The sequence below is a fragment of the Ptychodera flava genome, unplaced genomic scaffold (assembly GCF_041260155.1).
Source record: "Ptychodera flava strain L36383 unplaced genomic scaffold, AS_Pfla_20210202 Scaffold_36__1_contigs__length_1797346_pilon, whole genome shotgun sequence".
In the NCBI taxonomy this organism is placed as follows: domain Eukaryota; kingdom Metazoa; phylum Hemichordata; class Enteropneusta; family Ptychoderidae; genus Ptychodera; species Ptychodera flava.
The window spans coordinates 1,290,018-1,302,925 of NW_027248358.1; the positions used below are offsets into that span (position 1 = coordinate 1,290,018).

The 12,908-nt window shown below is 38.2% G+C and overlaps 2 protein-coding genes and 1 long non-coding RNA gene across 3 annotated transcripts in view; all 3 read right to left on the reverse strand.

Annotated features, from left to right (window-relative positions):
* Positions 1-12,908, reverse strand: part of LOC139127769 (26S proteasome non-ATPase regulatory subunit 10-like) — a 534,262-nt gene that overhangs the window by 488,967 nt on the left and 32,387 nt on the right. The gene's annotated exons all lie outside the window — the stretch shown is intronic.
* Positions 1-12,908, reverse strand: part of LOC139127770 (gastrula zinc finger protein XlCGF57.1-like) — a 305,983-nt gene that overhangs the window by 220,985 nt on the left and 72,090 nt on the right.
* LOC139127747 (uncharacterized) lies at positions 5,877-7,443 on the reverse strand. Its single transcript, XR_011551107.1, has 3 exons — positions 7,324-7,443; positions 6,531-6,679; positions 5,877-6,015 (listed from the first exon to the last, which is right to left on the reverse strand). It is a non-coding gene; the product is annotated as an uncharacterized lncRNA (long non-coding RNA).

Here is a 12,908-nt window from a genome sequence, read left to right on the forward strand (position 1 = left end):
ACGCTACTCTGGTGGCCTGTGGGAACCTATTACAGGTCTTGAGCCTGCTAGTTCACGTTGAGATATCGTCTTACATTTATATTCTCGTCTACATATGTTGTCAGGAGACAAAAGATGAAAATGTCTGACAATAAAACTCTTGTGCTTGATCTTGCTACTTTGTACAGCGGAAATTAAATAATTATGGACGATCTCTTTGCAAGTGGTGAACATTACAGGCATATTTTTTTGGTGAATAAAGTGACTTGTAGAGAAGTTGTATGCGAATACAAAGAAGACGTTATGATACTGCCGATAGAATGTTGACTCCAAAAAAGAATTAAGAAAGCTTGACATTAAAACTTTTAGATCCTGAATATGCGTGGGAAAAAAATAGCGGTTTTTTCACCCATTGTTTTGCTCGGTCAAATATTACACCGTAAACTATATCTGCACCGTCACATGGCTCATCCAACTATGAGCGGTCCTACACTGCAGCAAGGGAGCGTTATAAGGTGACACTCTGTGACTCACACATCTGTCAAAACTGTTTGTAGTGTAGTGAACACCTATTGCCTGATCATGAGGGCTATAACGCCCGTCTATTAACCCGAGGGGCCGTGTGTTACCAGAAACACGTCGCTATTCCCCGAGGCCGTAGGCCGAGGGGTATAGCGATGTGTTTCTGGTAACACACGGCCGCGAGGGGTAATAGACGAGCCCTATAGCCCGAGTAAAACCAGGCTATAGGTGTTTATAACACACCACAAGCTCATGTTGTATTGTTGTACAGTTTTTAATGTGTTTTGATATTTTGCACCGCGACAATCCATTGTGACAAGTTTACTGCGTGACGTTTCCACAGCGGTTTCAGTTGTACGTGGTGCAATTTTCTTTCAAAAAATATTCTAAGCATACCTAGCGACATCCTTAGTTGCACTTTAATCTTTTCCGTCGATGGGCTTTACAAGTTCCTACTCTGTTGGAATGTTGGACAATATTGGAAAATCTGTTTTAGAGAATGTAATCCCGGACGCACATCACGTTCCAGTCACCATTGTTGCAAAGCTGCAGACGACACTGCGGTCACGCGACCGGGCATTTTTCTAAATTTGGTCAGATCTATTTCCCTAGGGAAATAGCTTTTCAAAAAATACCCTCTGACGTCACTTTTGTCGATCCGGTGGGGACTAGACGTATCTATTTTCTCGTCACGTGACGTATTCTAGCGAATCGCGACACGGAATGAGCATGTGGCGTGTTAGAATAGTATTTATACAATAAGCACTAATGCCTCTGACCTAATTTTCAAGCTTACAAACCAATAAATAGCAAACAAGTACATAATACTGCGATTATTACCAGCGTACCTACTGACAAAGGTAATCATGTTGTTACAATGTTTGATATTGCCTTGACCCTAAAGGGCAGCTATATACTATGTTCATATCCCTTGGTGACACAATATTGGCCTTACTCTGAAAGATGCTTGCTGGAGAGAGAACTCTGTGATAAACCACCATTACAGGCGTGTTACATTCACATTTAACATGTGAAAACAAATAAACACTATTTGTATTGTAATGCCATAATTGACGAACACCAAGAAATTCAGAAGGTAGGCCTCACAGAAGCATTGTCATAGTAACTGAGTTTTTATATCATTGAATAGCCTGCTTTCAGCAGCATATACTAGGTGGTCAATGACCCTAATGTTTATCGAAAACTCGGTTCAAACACTATTAAAACACAACAAAGCTTAGGTCTGACCTCTCAACCACAGGGGTTAAATTAGAGATCACTAACATCCAGTTAGATCCTACGAAGGGTGTACTGTGCCACTAAAGGACTGTACCAATAAACTAGTATGCTAGCTTTCATGAGTGCAATTACGCGAGGCTCTGATGCGGCATAAATTTTGTACTAGCGTTTTTGCAGTGTTTGTTTTTTAATGCAAGAACCACAATAAAAATACTAGCAATAATGTATTGTTTAAAGACCCCTACACACTTTGTTGCAGCGGTCCGTACACAACACTTAGTCAGGTAGAAATAAAATATCTAAAATAAAACAAATTAATTCGGTGAAAAAGCGAAATTAAAACCAAAGGGAAAAAGCAAGCTGAATAAGAGATTAACCTAAAAACAGCAAAGGAGGTAATTAAAGATTCTCACAATAAATGTTGAAATGAAAAAATTGCTGATAAATAAGTTCCAACTCAGCGGTAGTATTGAAAAAAACTGGTTTTAGAATCTTCTTACAAAAACATCATTTTATATGAAGCTGGGGGATGTCGGATATATGCGCTCAAAGTTTCTAATGATGTTTGATAGAAAAATTATTCAATTTTACACCGACTTTCCCTCTCTTATTTTGTACTGGATGACAAATCGTTACAAGTCGAAGTTCTGATAATGGTTTCGGGACACATTCACCTTGATGGACAATTTTAAAAATTGAGACAAAGAATTTTTAAAAAGAATTCGTTTTTCGACTGGGAATCTAAGTAACTTCTATGCATAGGAATCATATAAGTGCAACGATCAATCTCCATCAAGCAGATGTAACATAAAGGAGTAAGTTGAAATGCGATGCCAGAACTCTTTTTATTCTAATGTATTTTTATTTAATTCGAAGTCCATTGCCTTTGCTATCTTCTTTACATTCCTATCTAAACATTTTCTGTGCTGGTACATACGTTAACTTGTTTCAACTTTGATTCTACGTGGCAGACAATTTTGAACTATACTAGATCTTAAAAGACTGTCCTGTGTAAAATGTGAAATATATTGTTTGTAAGAAATCTCGAAAACTATCAAATAATAATGTATTTGTCTCTGACATTAACAGAAAAATTATAGGCTAATTAGTGGCAACAATAACGCTGATTGACTGATAACAGGTTAAACGTTATATACGCATTTCCGAACATAAGTATCTGATATTATAATATAACACACGTCTAAACTTTATTTTTGCGTACACACATACATAACTATTCACAAAGAGTAATATATACTTGCAGATCTAACAATAATTGGAAACGAATGTAGGAAATAACCACCCGCCTGACATTATCGAGTAAGCCTTTAGAAAGGCTGCTGTGATTGTTTGAGAAGGCACCGGTAACTTGGGCACTTATTTTTAAACCCTAACATAATAACTTTTATCGACTTTGAACATCGTAAAAACTATAACTATAAAAATTAATTAAGAATTGTGATATTACGCTTAGGACACCAAGGTTTGTATTGATATTTTTCAGACAATGTTTCGGCATGGAAGTCCTCAATGTTTTTTCCAAGCAACTTACCAAATAATCGAACATTGCAAACACAATTTCAGAATATTCATTTTTGATTGGAGTACGAAGACTAAACGCAGTCTACAACCAATAAATATTGGTCATATTGATGTTTGTCATGTTAATATGACAAATTGTTCATACTAAAATGTTATTGATCAGAACACTGCTGTAACAATTTTTTAAAAGCCTCAGATACGTTAGGTGACAAACTTTCCAAACTGAAGATAGAAGTATAATTGAGCAAAACACAAATCTAATATACTTCCAACAGCCCAAGCAATAAGGTTACAACTGAAACATCTCAGTACAATCTTGGTACGACACACAAATGCAACAACACATTATTTGAATGTGAACTGTTTTCAGTTCTTAAGATCAACGTCGAAAACGGAAGATTAAAAGTATTTTTTTTATATTGCGAGAAATTCCTTTTGTTTATAGAACGACATACTATAAAATACTATTATTTGATTTTACCACTATGTCTGATAAGTATAATTCGTTTAGGTTTTAGGTTTCAGTAGAGTCACATAGAGTCACAGTTATCGTAATAAGTGGGATTCACAAATGTGATGAAAAGGAACGAATGTTTGTCTCTCTGTGTCATTGTGTTGATGCAGGCCAGTTGATGATCGTGCTGTTGAATGAATTAACTTTAATGACATTTGTTGCTGATAAATCGTGTTGAAAATGGGCGTGTTTAACCCTGTCTTATATGTCCTTTTATTTAATCACGATAGGATCTTTCTGTAACGCTGAGGTCCCCTTTTGAAACTCCAAGCCGCTGAAACATGTCGACTATCTCTTTTCTAGCTTGCTCTACGCGGCAGCTTTCATCATTCAGAATTTTCACCAAATTGCTGAAGGTACTCTCATACATTATGGCGCCATCAGTTGGTGATCCTCCACGTTTCTTTCGCTCTTCCCATCGTTTGGACCATTCTGATAATATATGCTTTGTAATCGACATCGACAAAGATTTACCTTCCCAACCCCGGACTTTGATTGGTGGTATACCCATTAGATCTGCCATTGTCCCATAGTCACCTGCCATCTCTCTCTTTATATCCATTATCATAGAGAATTTTTCCAGTGTTTCTTGATTTATCCACTTGACATCACATTCGTATTCCAGAGCACGGAGCAGTGTGGTATCATATCCGGCGCAAAGCAAATCAGTAGTTGCATCTTCGTCGCCACCTTCCTCGTCATAGACGTTGACACCTTTTCTCTCCGCTTCCACAATCTTCTGAATTGAGTAGTGTTTAGCTTTGTCCGGGTCTATGTCACTCCTTAACGAATGAGCGCTAAGAACACGACTCTCGATATCACTACCAGGACAACAGATTTCTAAGACATCTTCTGTGTCTTCAATACCTTTTCCATTAGGTTGTGGCAGTCTCCGATCTTTTCTTCGTAGTTTGCCCTGACGCAGATGTGAATGGCCCTCCAACCCCTGGTCATGTACACCAAACATTCAACCATATAGCAAACTTTAATACAATTCTTCCATATTCCACTGGGAGTCTGACCTAGGTCACGGAAATGATTGTAAAGTCTTGCCTGTAGTCGTGGAAATAATCCAGGTGAGAAGCTATCTGTTTCATCTCGACATTGGATTCTGCGACCGAAATAGATTTGTTTGGATGAATCCTTTCTCCACTGTGATTCTGGCATGTTTTCAACCAACAACGCGGGCGCGATAAACTGCACGTCGCTACCAGGTACTGAAGGGCTGTTGTCAACTTCAAAGACGAGCTCGAAAATCTTCAACAGGTTTAGAAGTAATTCAGTATCGGCAAATTCACTGAAGACTTCGTCGATGTCACTTCGACTGTAGAATCTCTTATTCATCCGTAATTTCTTGTTGTATTGAAGGAAAATGTCAGTGGCTAGCATTGGTCCAAAAACTCTGGAGCATAGCCACTGAATATTGAGGACTATGATGTCATCGCCGTTCGGATTTTTGATAAACAGAAGCTGCAAATAAAATGTTCGTAAATTTAGGAAAATAAATGGTAATTTTGAGACTTTATTGAAGTAAGGCTTACCATTACTACTTAAAGATTATCATGATACTCAACGATCAGTTTTGAAAGTACACATAACACATACAGAAGATTTTGAATTATGAGAATATTGCTGCTGAATACCCTAAGAATTATCCAATATCAAGACAAGAAACATATTTTAATGTCAAAGTGAACCACAGTTGTTTGCTTCACAAAAAAAATTCTAGCTCAGACTATTTACACAAGAGAAAAGCCAGTTTATATTTTGCCAGTTTTAAAGAGTAATGTTATTAGACAGGATAGATAAATATCAGTTGTACGGTGGTCCGTAGGCGTGATTGTTCGGCAGAATAGACAGTGACATGTATTATATTATCAAAGAAGATTCATAACAAGAATAATATCGATTTTCTTTTATCAGGTTTGTTACTCGTATATAGTGGGGCTTAGGAGATTATGTCGTCACAAAAATCGCGACTTTGTGATCATAGAGAAATGAATGAAGTTTATGCGAATTTTTAAAGAAATCTGTACCTCTCCGATATTGTCAAGATAAGATGTAGCCGTTTTGAGGAAATCTTCCTCCACCAATGGATATATTTTCTTCACTTGTTCCATATAGGCATGCCAATACAATATTGGAAACTTCTCGTTGATATGCCATTTGTTCTTACTGTCTGCAATCTTCGCACAGAGTTTAGGTATTTTCTCTTCTCGCTGAAAACATAATGGCAATGGAGACTCAATACGTTCCTTATGATAGGTTAATTTTGAACTTATTGTCTTCTGAGCGAAATTTATTGATTTTTTATGATTATAATTCAACAGCCAAACAAGTCTGTAATTTATAATTACATAATATCTGTGTATAACGGAAAACACAATTGCCTTACTCTGGTAGATTCAGTTACGGGCTAAAATAAATATTTGTGGGATGGAAATTTAATAAGAGTGTCTTAGAAATCGAATAAAAGGCCTATGGACGAATCAAAGTGAGTTAACCCTCAGCGACAGGGAAGAACTTTTAAATTAAAAAGGTTATAAATGATTTTCCAATGTAGGCAACGGCTTGGAAAAAACTGTTATGGTAAAGCTAAACGATGTGGCATTCCAAATAACTATTATTTACATCAACATTTTTAAATATTATCCGAAGTGTTCAAATTTGATTGCACCTTTGATTTGCTTGCAACTTATGATCACTTCTTCGCTTGAATGTGTTCAAAAAGTACCTTGGCATTTGTCAGACTTTTTCTAAGTCTGGTGATATCCTTATGTCGGGAATCATGACAATTGAGCAGAAAGGTTTCATCCACTATGTTCAAGTATTCCCCAAACATGTTCTGAATCTCTGTCCGTATGTCTTCTACGATCTTGATTGCTTCAAGTCAAAGTAATTACATGCATCGTTATTTCATTTGTCTAGGCATACATGTGAGAACACAATGTACATTATTGGTACCAAGTAGGTGTCGGACTTCAACACCTATGAGTAAATTAACTGAATGATAAGGTAAACAGATTCTTTCTGCAGTTCACCTTATGAACAATAATGTCATTTAAATTGTAAAAATGTGTCTGTCTTTTAACGAAGACTACAAAAAATTGGTCAGGCACCGCGATCAACTTCCACATTGAAATGCTTCTGTTTTCGCTGACTGGTGTGTGACTAGGTACACTTTTTGTGATACAGGAAAGTACAAGCATAAGAATATATATATATATATATATATATATATATATATGTGTGTGTGTGTGTGTGTGTGTGTGTGTGTGTGTGTGTGTGTGTGTGTGTGTGTGTGTGGTGTGTGTGTGTGTGTGTGTGTGTGTGAATAGGCATGTACGTGGTTTGGTTCCCATATCTATTTTATTTTCTAAGCATCTGAACGGGAACTAACAACGTGCTGAGTGTTATATCAGCAGTTGACTGTTCAATTGTAACAAAGTCGACATGTTTCTTGCAACAGTCCTTTAATACCAATGGAATTTGTGAAAAAATATAGTTTCATTATGTATTTTACTCACCACGATGACGTCGAGACTCTGTCACATGATCAGCACCACTTGCCACTAAAATTACCGTCGGTTTGTTGTCGCTACTTTGGTCATCAGATCTTCTAGACTTGATGAATCTCGGCCATGTCAGCATCTAATCATTTGAAGATACGAAGAGTTATATTCTTTCGAATGAGTCATTAGGTTCAATAATGTAGTTAAATATTCTCCGACGTAGCTGAAGATATGAAGGGCAGAATTGTCTTTCGCCCAGTAAAGATTTTTAATCATTGCTTCGGTAAAGTTTGTGTGTGATTGTGATAGTTGGTGTATGAGCAAGAGTGCTTATGAATTTTACAACTTGTTGGGGTGTCACAGTCGGAAAAAATGTAATAATTGTAGACTCGGTTAAAGAACAAATCTGTTTTGAGAGTGAGGAGTTGGCAAAGCAGCTCCGTCTGTTGCTTCCTTCTAAGTTGACTGGATACCGTATGTTGTAAGTTCGAACCCTGTGTATTAGTACACCATGAATGCAGAAATATCAATTTACGGATATGTTGATCTCAAATTTAGCATTGTAATATGAAAATCGTAGACTTCATTAACTTGCCTTCTCCGTAAGTGTTCCATCAAATTCATCAATAACATCATGACTTTGAAAACATTTATAAACACCATGTCGTTCGCCCTTAAGAACATATTATGGGTCACGTAGTATTCGGTTGTCCAGCGAAGTCCCAGACAATGTAGTTACCAGCTTGTGGTATATTGACCATGTTGACGTCAATACCAGGCGTTGGAATATGCGTGGCCTCGTCTTCAGAAGGTGCCTTCTCTTCCGATCGACGAGTAAAGTATGCTTCCCAAAAACCCTGGTGGGTTTCACAAGACATAAAGGGAACGCTGGGTAAATTATAGACCTGTCTATAATTAAAGTGTCAATTTGTATTTGAGGTCTAAATGGTTTCACATTTTATGCGAACTCTTACACGAACAACAGAAAAGTACCGTTCTTGTCATTTCTTATTTTTTCAAAGTGTACAAACTAAACGCTTTTGATTATGCTGATTACGAGCAATATCGTAATATTCGTCACTGAGAATCTAGCATCATTCAATAAATATATCTTTGTGCAAATACAATCAAAACGCTTCGGCATCATCATTTTTATGAACGTAGTTAAAAATTAAAAAATCCATCTACCAACCTTTTCAAACGGTTTGCAAAATGACGCCTGTGTTTGAGAGAATTCTGTTTCTAGGAGGACAACTTTTAATTATATCTTTTAATTATATTGTGCTACATCTAAACCGTTTTATTTGCAAACTAACAAATTGGTAATATTCCGAATGGCACTCCTCTCTCTCTCTCTCTCTCTCTCTCTCTCTCTCTCTCTCTCTTCTCTCTCTCTCTCTCTCTCTCTCTCTCTCTCTCTCTTTCCTTACCCTTTGTAAAGCATTTACAAGTGTAGTTTTGCCAACACCACCATATCCGCACACACTTAGTCTGCTACTGTTTCTTGTAATCCCTGGCTTTTGCATCAGTACACTGAACTCTGCCTTTTTCTTTGCGGCCTGAAAAAGGAAAGTGACTTTTGTAGGAAGGAGAAAACTTTCAGAGAATGTACATATTGATGATATGCAAATAGCAAACTTTAAATGATTTTGTAAATGCTCTTGGATTGAAAGTACAAAAACGTTATGCTTTGTATTTACTTTTCGTTGAACGGTAACTTGTATACTAACACTGAGATATATTTCTTTGTATGACCACTACAATGAAACACCTGCAGAGCGCTAACATTTGCTACGTTCACTGTCGGATTCCCCTTGTTTATAACGACATCAAACACTCTTCGTGAAGTTAAAATACAATTAGCTGTAGGCAAAGTTTAATTACTGCTTCAGATGTTATGAAATCGCGCCAGTGTTAAAATGTCCTGCCTAATGTATGTTGATGATACTCAACCAAATCAGTGCAGGTGATGTCGGAATTTTCACAAGTCATGTAACATGGGACATGTAAGTACTCAGATTCTGTTCCGATACTCTCAATGGGAAACCAATGAATACTCTTAAGGCAACGTTATTCAAATATCATCAGCTTGAAAATATATGATATGCTCTGATGTTGACACATAACTGTGTAATATATTTTACTGATACAAACGATAGAAACATCTATACAAATGCCGTTAGCGACTACATCGGAGACTTTTTCGTTTCATAACACGGCAGTGTGTACACTGCTTGTGCGACTCGTGGACTGTCTTTTCTCATAATTTTATTTGTGCAGATTGTTTTGGTGATGTATGTTTACCGATGATGTCAGTCACATTTTATTGCATAACAAAACAAAGTAATTAAGACATGTGTAAAATTGAAACGGTACAGTAACAAATTCAGGTTACGATAAGGCGAAAAGTGGTGAATATTCTAAATATCATTAAGAACGATGCGTCGCTAATCCTAATATTGTGCGTTTATACAGTTTGTCATTTAACTTTACAGATTTTGGGTGTTCAAACGTCATCGATTTGCCAGCATTGCCGTACCCCTAAGGCAGTGTTGCAGCCAGGACGCGTCCTTGCGACAATGTCCCTAAATGAAACCCGTTGTCCCATATTCTTGCATTCAGTGGGTCACCTCGGGCGCACTCTTGAGTCCCGCTGTATTAGGTGTAGTCTGCCAGTAATATCTATTACTGACGATGACCTTTGTTTTGCATATTATTTTGAGGCATACACTTACGTCCTTTTGGAGCTGGCTACGATTAAAAGTATTTAAAACACTGCACTTGATATCATAATTTGCTTGACTGTAGTCCGTCTGAGCTGTGATTGGCGGCAGATACGTATACTGCTACAATTGCCTGGAATTCAATCATAGCAACGCGGTCCGGATAGCTTGGATTTTTTCAGTGAAATTAATTTGTTACAAAAAATACAAAATTTGATTGACAACTGACTCATGTTGTCCCCAAAATATGCACAATGTCCCCCAAAATAAACGATAGTGGGACATAGTGTCCCCTGGTTTAAAATTCCTGGCTGCAACACTGCCCTATGTTGTCACGTGCTGTACCATAAAATATGCATGAAGGCGAAAAAGTATTTGACCTGGTGATGAAAAGGAACTCTTGTAAAATAACACAAACAATTCAATTCTATGATACAAATATCCAATTTCAGGAGCTTACAGCGCTTGTCATTTGAGTTTGGAGTTTCAGTGTTTAGCACAAATGGATTTCTTGACTGTGAACTACAAGTATTTTCTAACATTGACACACAACATCAAAGGATGTGTGGATTGCCGCACATTCTCCTATCATGCGGAGTGTTTAAAAACACTGTAGCAGAGGTTTTACCTCTCGAACAATCACAGTATTTTTCCCCATTCAGGCGTTTGATTCGCTGGAAACTTTGCAGCCCGGTCATCCCATGGAGGGAAGCTAACAGAGCATACTACCTTACAGTGGTCATCCCCACCGCAAGGTTCGACCGTTGTAACAACAAGCGCCGTTATTTTTACGGATGACTTATTTTGTTGGGAAAATCGAAATAAATGCAGCATAGGAGCTAGTCTTTATCGGAATGACTACAATTATGTGTATTGAGCCCAGACACGTAGCTCAGAGCGAGCTTCTAATTCGCTATAAGTTGTGACCGGCGTGTCCTCGGTTTTGAAAGTAGTTATAATTGTAGCCCATGGGCCGTATGCTGGATTTTTTCTCTCCTACCGGCTGTGGCCGCCGACCGGGGTATGTGCTGCAAAGTCAACGCGACAGAAAAAAGCAGACACGCGGTCCATGGGTAGCCCTACGAGTATGGCGAGTGTCAGGCTTTGGCTACGCCGGTAGGCAGCGTGGCCTAATCATGACACTCGCGGTACTCGTAAAGCGGATACAATTATTGCAGTGACATTTTGATTGCCTTTTATTATTCAACGTCGATCAACATCATTCCATTCATACTCATCGTCGACAACTGCAATGCAGCTGTATTTTCTCAGAGTGAGACTCAATTGGTCCTGCCAAAACATACCCAGACGTTCTTTACTGTCGATGCTGCTAATCAAAATATCTCTCTCAGCCCTTTTACGTTTGAACTTCGAAAACAATCGCTTTATCACCACCAATGTCTTTGTATTTCGTGAACTATCAATTGCTGGAGATCACTGCTGGTTGCCTTTCCACGGACGTACGTTCTTCCTTTTGTATTGTGCGTTCTTTCGATCGATTACTCAAAGGCGAAAAAATGCAGGACTGTGTTTACCGGCTATATACACAGCCCTGCGAAGCAGAACCAAATGCATATGGTATGGCAACAACCGTTAGTCAAACGTCACACTGAAGGTGTCAGTCCTATGTTCCGACACCTCTATATTCCGACACCCCTATGTTCCGACAACCCTATGTTCCGACACATCTATGGAAGGCTTCTGCAGGTACTAGTTTCCGCTTTCAAGGCCTATCGCCTCTTTACAATGTAATGAATAAACATTTAAAAATGTTTCATATGTCACAGTAGACGCCAAACTTCATAAGTTTCTGCTCGTTGGTGTTCTCCAATGCAAGAGAGTGGTGGTACAATAGAAGGAAAATCGTACCAGTTTGCAACAGAATAAAGATTTGATTCATTCCTGATGATCTATATTTTATTATCTACTCTTTCGTAAAACAGTGGGGACTGACCTTGACAAATTTATTATTGTGTCATATTTATTTGCAAAATAAAGACAACACTGTAGTTTGTTGTATTGAATATAATAGAATCATATCATCTCATAGGGACATCCTTCTCATCCAGATTAGAATTATGACAAAATGAGATAGCAACAGGGCCTACTTTTAATCTTTTTTTTTATTTTATGGCTTCTTGGAGTTGAATCTGAAAGCTTCTCACTTAAAAGCCGGTACTGGTAAGTATCATATGTATAATACTTTGTATTTATATTGATTCGCTCCAACCACAGCCCTTCTATTTTCTTAGGAAAACACGGCGACCGTGGTCCCCATTTGGATCGCGCAAGAAAAACTACTTTTTCTTTTTTGGCCGAAATCAACCTTATTCCACTGTATGCCTAGTCTGGTTCCCTGACCCATTTTCCCCGGTAGAGGGCGTGGGGAAATATAGGGTCAGGTACCGGGTAGCCATCTTTAACAGAATTTTGTTCAAGATGGCGGAGGTTAGTAACCTGACAGAACGTGCTACAACAAATACGGCTGCCACCATGAAAACGCCGGTCAAAATTCGACTGGATCAGAATTATGTTCGAACACTGGTATCCGAACCAAAAACATTGGCGCACGAGACGGGAAACACAAACTGAAAGAATTAATCCAGAAGTACGGGGAAATAGAGGTGATTGAAGGCTGGCTGTGATATCGCAGCAGTACTTGTTGCGCTAGGGTCATTGAGGTCATCGCCGACTGTGGCATGACCCCAATGACCCCGAGCACGTTATATACACGCCACAAGTACTGCTGCAATATCACAGCTAATTGAAAGCAAACTTTGTTGGAACAGTGAACGACGATTGATTTCGATGGATAGAATGGCGTCCGAATTTCGTGAAAAATGCCAGGCATCATGTCGACGTTCTAAAAGTATCAAG